Source organism: Nycticebus coucang, chromosome 21, assembly GCF_027406575.1.
Source record: "Nycticebus coucang isolate mNycCou1 chromosome 21, mNycCou1.pri, whole genome shotgun sequence".
Lineage (NCBI taxonomy): Eukaryota > Metazoa > Chordata > Mammalia > Primates > Lorisidae > Nycticebus > Nycticebus coucang.
Genome location: NC_069800.1, coordinates 42463803 through 42469802, shown reverse-complemented (window position 1 = coordinate 42469802; position 6000 = coordinate 42463803). Strand labels below are relative to the sequence as shown.

Below are 6000 nucleotides of genomic sequence, written 5' to 3'. Positions count from 1 at the left end.
ATGGCTCTGACCATGTGTGTGTAGCGACTAACAGGGTTGCCAGGTACCCATGACCGACAAGTGAAGCTCAGTTTTTGGGGTGAGGCTTGCAGTGGTGATCTAAGGGTTTTGGGAAGTGCAGGGCTGTTGGTCCTCCATTCTCTAACCTCAACCCAAACCCTTGCCCTCTCTATAGCCTGTCTCCTTTCTGCCTTTTCTCTCCAACCCTCTGCCTCCTTCCCTTCCTATCTTCTGCCTTTCTTTAAGGGTAAATCCAGGGGGACTGGATACTGGGCCAAGGGTGGAGGAGGCAAATGATTTTTGTGTGTGTTTGTGAGGGGCTAATAAATGACTAGTTTCAGTTCTGAGCAGGCTTTACCCAGAAAACAAGAAAAATTCGCTGTGGTCAAGAAGCAGATATCAGTGAGGTCAGTACAGTTGGTTCCTGGATGAGGAGAACTGGTCTGTCTCCTATCAAGTCCATCCTGGAGTTAGGGGGCTTGTCCCTGGGTTCTGAGAAGTGTAGTCTTGAAACAGAGTCTGGAGGTGGGGAGTCAATCTCAGGCTTGAGAAATCAGACCCAATTTAGAACAAGTCAATCCCAAGACTGGGAGGATTAGTTCTTGATTGGTAGTCAGCCCCCATGTCAGCCCTAATTTGGAGTCAATCCCATGTTGGGGGAATCAGTTCCCAGTTTTGGAGACCAGTTCTAGAGTTAGCTCCAAGTTTGGAGGATTGGCTCCTGTTCCAGGGATGGGAATAGGCTCTGAATTGGGGGTTAAGGTCAGCTCAGCATTGAGTGTCATAAGCTTCCTCCTGTACCTAGTTGTTCCGTTGGCCCCACTATGGGGCTCCACTGGCTGGCGAGTGTTTGTCTGTACAGGTAGTCAACTGTAGTCGTGTATTTAGCTCCAGGTGAGTAGGTCTGGGGGTACCAGAATGCAGGTGTGGGTGGAGTGGCTTTGTTCCATTCCTCTGGGTCATTCTTGCTCTATGCCACTCCCCCAGGCCTCTGGGGACCCTGGTAATCTCCCTACAAGAGCTACAGAATGCTGGGCATTTGGTGCTACGGGAGGCCCTAGTGGTTGAGAATCTTCGAGTGTTCCCGGTAAACCCTCACTATCCCGCAGCCTGCCAGCTCCAGGCCTGAAAGTCCCATTTCTTGGGAAAACCTGGACACAGACAGAAATGGTACCAAGGCTCCTCACCCAGGGGGACCAGAGTCAAGAGTCAATAGTCCTTTGAGGGTCTTTCCTGCGTCCCACATGCCAAGAACCAGACTGAACTCTGAGGCCCAGGAGTATGGCCATGGGGGAAGACAAGTAGTTCTGTGCTGCTCCCTGACCCTGCAGCAGGCTCAATCTTATGGGAGACAAAGATGAACTGGGCTGGATTTTTCTGGTGTTTCACAGAACGTTATGCAGTCCAGTAGACATGGACCTGGCTTCAAATCTCAGATCTGTCATTTCCCATCTGAGAACTTGGACAAGTTATTTAGCTGTTTTCTCATTTACATAATGTGGAATCATACAAAAATGTTGAATTTTTCACTCAGTCTGTCATTGTTAACTCTTATTATAAGCCTTGTGCTATGCTAAGCATATATGCCCCCTTGGAGTTCCCTATCTATAAAGAGAGGCAAACATTAAACAAATAATTCACACAAATCAGTGTAAAACTGTGATTGGCACATGTCACAAAGTGTCAGGCCTGGCCTCTTGGCAGACTGTTGTCCTGGTTCTTTGGCTCCTTGCTTGGAAGAATCACAACCAGGGCCAGTGTGATGGAGTGATCACAAACAGGAAACAATTCCACACAAAGAACTGTATCACAGAAAAGGACACTATACTAAGTGAAAATATGTTGCAGAGGAGTGGATCAGTCTCCAGCAAGTGGAGAAAGATGTCGAGGACTCACAGATGGTTTCCTTTTATTGGCTTGGTCCAGAGGTGGGCTTACAGGAGGTATAGCATATTACCAAATGATTGACAGGTGTTCTTATACAAGATTGCATCCATATATGCTCCACAGGTGTGTAAACCTCAAAACCTCAGATTTCTAGTTTTAACTACATTTTCTTGCAGTCCCTTCTTAGACTGGTCCCCAGTTTCTCTGCCCCTAGGAGCTGTCCTCCTGGCCTACACCTGCCACCTGCAGATTTGGTCCTACCTAACAAAAGGAGCTGGGAGAGAGTGTACAACATGTATGTGTGGCCTATCTGGGGATTAGAAAAGGTTCCCTGAGGAAATAGTGCTTGAGTTTAGACCTGACAGATTATAAGCATTAACAAAGTAGGAGGGGAGAATGTTCCAGGCAGAGGAAAAGGCTTATGCAAACTCCCAGTGTCCTGGAGGAGCACAGCTGGGGTGCAGAACAGAAGCAGAACCTAGGATGAGATGAAGCTGGAAAGGGTGGTGGGGCCAGACCATGCAGAGCAATGAAGACCACGGTCAATGATTTCCAAGATCAGTGAGGGAACTTTGGATTCATGTTTGGCCCACTCAAGAGGTAACTTGCCACATGGTAAGTTCTTCATAGGTTGTGATTAGTCAACATTATTAACCATTAGAGAGGATTCACAAAGTAGCATGGATGCAGGCCAGGAGGGTCTCTCCTTATGGATGGAATAAAAGGCATTGTCCTTGGGCCTCTCCTATCCAGGTGGAGCTTGACCTGAAGTACCTGCCTCCAGAGGGTGCTACTGGGGCCTGGGCAGAGGAGAACTTTGGGGCACCCATCTCTGACAGGTAACCCCCACCCCCAGCAACCTTAGTAAGGCTTGGTGGCCCCATCTTAGGCAGGGCCTGGAAAGAAGTGATACCCAATTCCAATCTGGATCAGCCAGTACTGTGATCCCTTGGATGTGGACTAATAGGCTTGTAGCTCTGTAGTCAGGCTTGTTTCTCTCTTTTGTTTCTCTTCCTCCCCTCAGCTCGGAGCTGATCATCCCCAGTGTGGGCTTCCAGGAGCTGGAGTAAGTGTAGGGGGATGACCTGTCAGTGGGGGTCGGTCTTGGGATTAGGAGTCAGTGAAATGGGGTCAGCCCCAAGTCTGGAGAACAGTAATGAGTTAATTCCAGGGTGATGGGTCAACCCTAGAATTAGGGGTCAATTCTGGAATTAGAGGGGTCCCAGGATTAGGAGTCTGTCCTGGGATCCATCGAGTCAGTCCTAAGGTCCAGGAAGTTGAGGGATGCTCAGAAATGAGTGATAGGTTCCAGACATGTCCTTTGAGGGCCTTTCCTATCAGGCTTGGGCAGGCCCAGCTGGAGCGGTGAGCAGTAGTTTTGGGCCGCAGGCTAGCTCGAAGTCTAGGCCAGAAGGATGATGAGAACAATGAGCTGGAGCTGGAGCTGGAGGATGAGCCTGAGGTGGAGCTCTCAGGGGTTGTGTTCAGCCCCCTCAAGAGGTAACTTGTATCCACAGCACTCCCACACCCTACCCGTGAGTCTGTCTGCTCACAGACCCACATCCACCTACCCTCACAAACACCCAGGCCTCTGGTATTTGGGAAGCGTGGATACCCTGGAGTCAGGAGTTGCTCATCCATAGCATAGATACTGCCACATCCATGGACACAGTTATACTGGCTAAATAGATGCAGGTGATTAAAGCTTGATGAGGGCAAAGAGTTTTGTCTCTTTTGTTCACTGGAGTGTCCTGGTGCCTAAGACAGTGATCACACATAGTAGGTGCTCGATAAATCTTTGATGAATGAATGGATCATTTCAGGGCTCCAGAAATGAGTCAAATTCTGGGTGAAGGGTTGAGGTGGAGACAATAAAGTCCAAGACCTGAAGGACTCAAAATCCAAAAGTTCAGAGGGAGAGAAGATCTTGTCCTTGGCACCACACAAGTGTGTGTGGGGGTGGTTGGGTGGGAAGGGGCCACGTGGGAGCTGAGCTTAAGCTTCTCTGCAGCTGAGCCTGGAACCTGGCCCTCAGGGATCCCTTCCACATGTCCAAAGCCTAAGACTTCCAGGTACTGCTGTTTTTCCAGGTCCTAACACTAGGAGAGTACCCCATCTTCTGAGGGGACACATATTCCTCCCCCTACCCAGGCAGGTCTGGCTTCCTTTCTTCCACTTTTTGCACCCCTCGGTTGGGCATCACCATGCTGGAGGCCCAGAAGCTGGTGGGAGTGAACATTAACCCCTATGTGGCAGTGCAGGTTGGGGAGCAGCGCTGAGTGACCACCACACAGCGTGGCACCAATTGCCTCTTCTACAACGAGGTGGGCACAACCAAGGAAGAAGGTGTATCTGAGGGAATAGGTTGTACCCAGATAGGAAGAGTCCCCAGAGGGGGCGTGGCCTGGGTGGAACTGAGCCTACAGATGAGCAGTGGCTGGGGGGCCCTGAAAGGGGGGTGCTCTTTCTGCCAGGGTCAGCGTAAGCTGGCATCAGCTCTTCACATCTAACCTCTCACTCCTGCTACAACCCAGTACTTCTTGTTCGAATTTCATAAGACCCAGCTTCGCCTGCAAGACTTGCTGCTGGAGATTACGGAGAGGTGGGCTAGGGATGGGAGTTTTCAGTTAGCGAAGGGGAGACAGAAATCTCCAAGACTAACTCCCCTAACACTCCCACCCCCAGGCATTCCATTCGCAGACCCTCCCCTTTATTGCCACTTGGATAGGTACCTTCAGGATGGACCTGGGCATCGTGTTTGACCAGCCAGGTACTAAACCCTCCTCTTACTGAGACTTGTCTGCACCGACGAGGACCCGGAAAATTGATGCTCTGGGCAGGGACGCTGCACCGACTCCCGTGCACTAACTTCTGAGAGCGCGCCGTCTCTCACCAAGGCTGAACTCTTTGCCCTCCCTCTGCTCCTCTCTGAGCCAGACGGGAGCCCCAGCCTTACGACATCCTCCTGCATCCCTGACCCCTGGCCCTCACCTCCCACCCCCCAGATGGCCACTTCTACCAGAAATGGGCTCCGCTGTATGATCCCCGGGACACCCGCGCCGGGACCAAGGGCTTTGTCAAAGTCACCTTGTTCGCGAGGGCCCGCGGTAATCTGCCCCCTTCACTGCCACCCCCGGGCCCAGGGCACAGTTCGGACATGGAGAAGTGAGCTGGGGTGAAGGGGAAAGGGACGACTAGAACCAGGCATGAACTCCGGGTCCCGAAGAAGGGGGGAGGCCGAGGCTGCAGCCTCTCAGTGCCCCCTACCCCAGGAACCTGCTCTTGCCGCGCCAGGTGCCAGCCCAGAGGCCATGGGCGCAACTTCGCGTGCGCGTGTACCACGCCGAGGGGCTTCCCGCGCTGCGCCAGGGGCTGCTGGGCAGCCTGGCGCGCGCCCTGCACCACCAGCGCGTCCTCAGGGAGCCCTATGAGCGGGTGTCTTTCCTGGGCCAGCAGGTAAGTGCCGCCCCCGCCCGGTGCCCACCGCGCCGCCACTCAGAGCCAGATCTGAGCTGACCGGTCTCTGCCGCCTTCAGGGTGAGACATCCGTGTGCCGCGAGGCAACAGCGCCTGAGTGGAACGAGTAGCTGAATTTCGTGGAGCTCTTCCCGCCGCTCACGTGGAGTATTCATCCGCAACTGCGGGACCATGCGCCCCTCGTTGATGTGGCACTCGCCACGCACGTGCTGGACCTGAGGCAGATCTCGCACCCGGGCCGCGCAGGTGGGTTGAGTCCTGACCTGAGTCTAGGCGGCAAACTCGGCCTCGATTCGCTTCCGCCCCCTGTCCCACTCCCGACCGCAAACCTCATCCTCGCTACCCACCTCGGCTTAGGAAGCCTTGTCCATTCCAGGAACAAAAAATAAAATAAAAATAGAATCCCCACCCCCAACTAAAACAAACAAAGCTGCTCCCAAACAGGCCCTGCCCTCTAGAGCCAAACCTATTGTCCCCATACTGTGAAACCCATCCTCGGTTTGGCCTCCATTAACAAAATCCTGACTCCAGCCACATGTCCAGCCTTGCCCTTCCTAGGAAGCGAAAGAAGAGGGTCTACCCAGGTGCTTTTACCCGAGCCCCTGAGAGATAAGCCAAAGCTCCATCCCAACTTTA

At 52.8% G+C, this 6000-nt stretch overlaps 1 pseudogene across 1 annotated transcript in view; it reads left to right on the top strand.

Moving 5' to 3' along the window:
- Positions 1–6000, top strand: part of LOC128574262 (fer-1-like protein 4) — a 46795-nt pseudogene continuing 40795 nt past the window's right edge. The window contains exons 1-14 of the transcript XR_008376655.1: positions 1–79; positions 352–407; positions 806–894; positions 988–1080; positions 2613–2726; positions 2912–2953; positions 3229–3387; positions 3899–3960; positions 4081–4211; positions 4422–4493; positions 4573–4657; positions 4893–5052; positions 5160–5343; positions 5424–5610. The product of XR_008376655.1 is annotated as a fer-1-like protein 4 (transcript). The remainder of the gene's footprint in view (positions 80–351; positions 408–805; positions 895–987; positions 1081–2612; positions 2727–2911; positions 2954–3228; positions 3388–3898; positions 3961–4080; positions 4212–4421; positions 4494–4572; positions 4658–4892; positions 5053–5159; positions 5344–5423; positions 5611–6000) is intronic.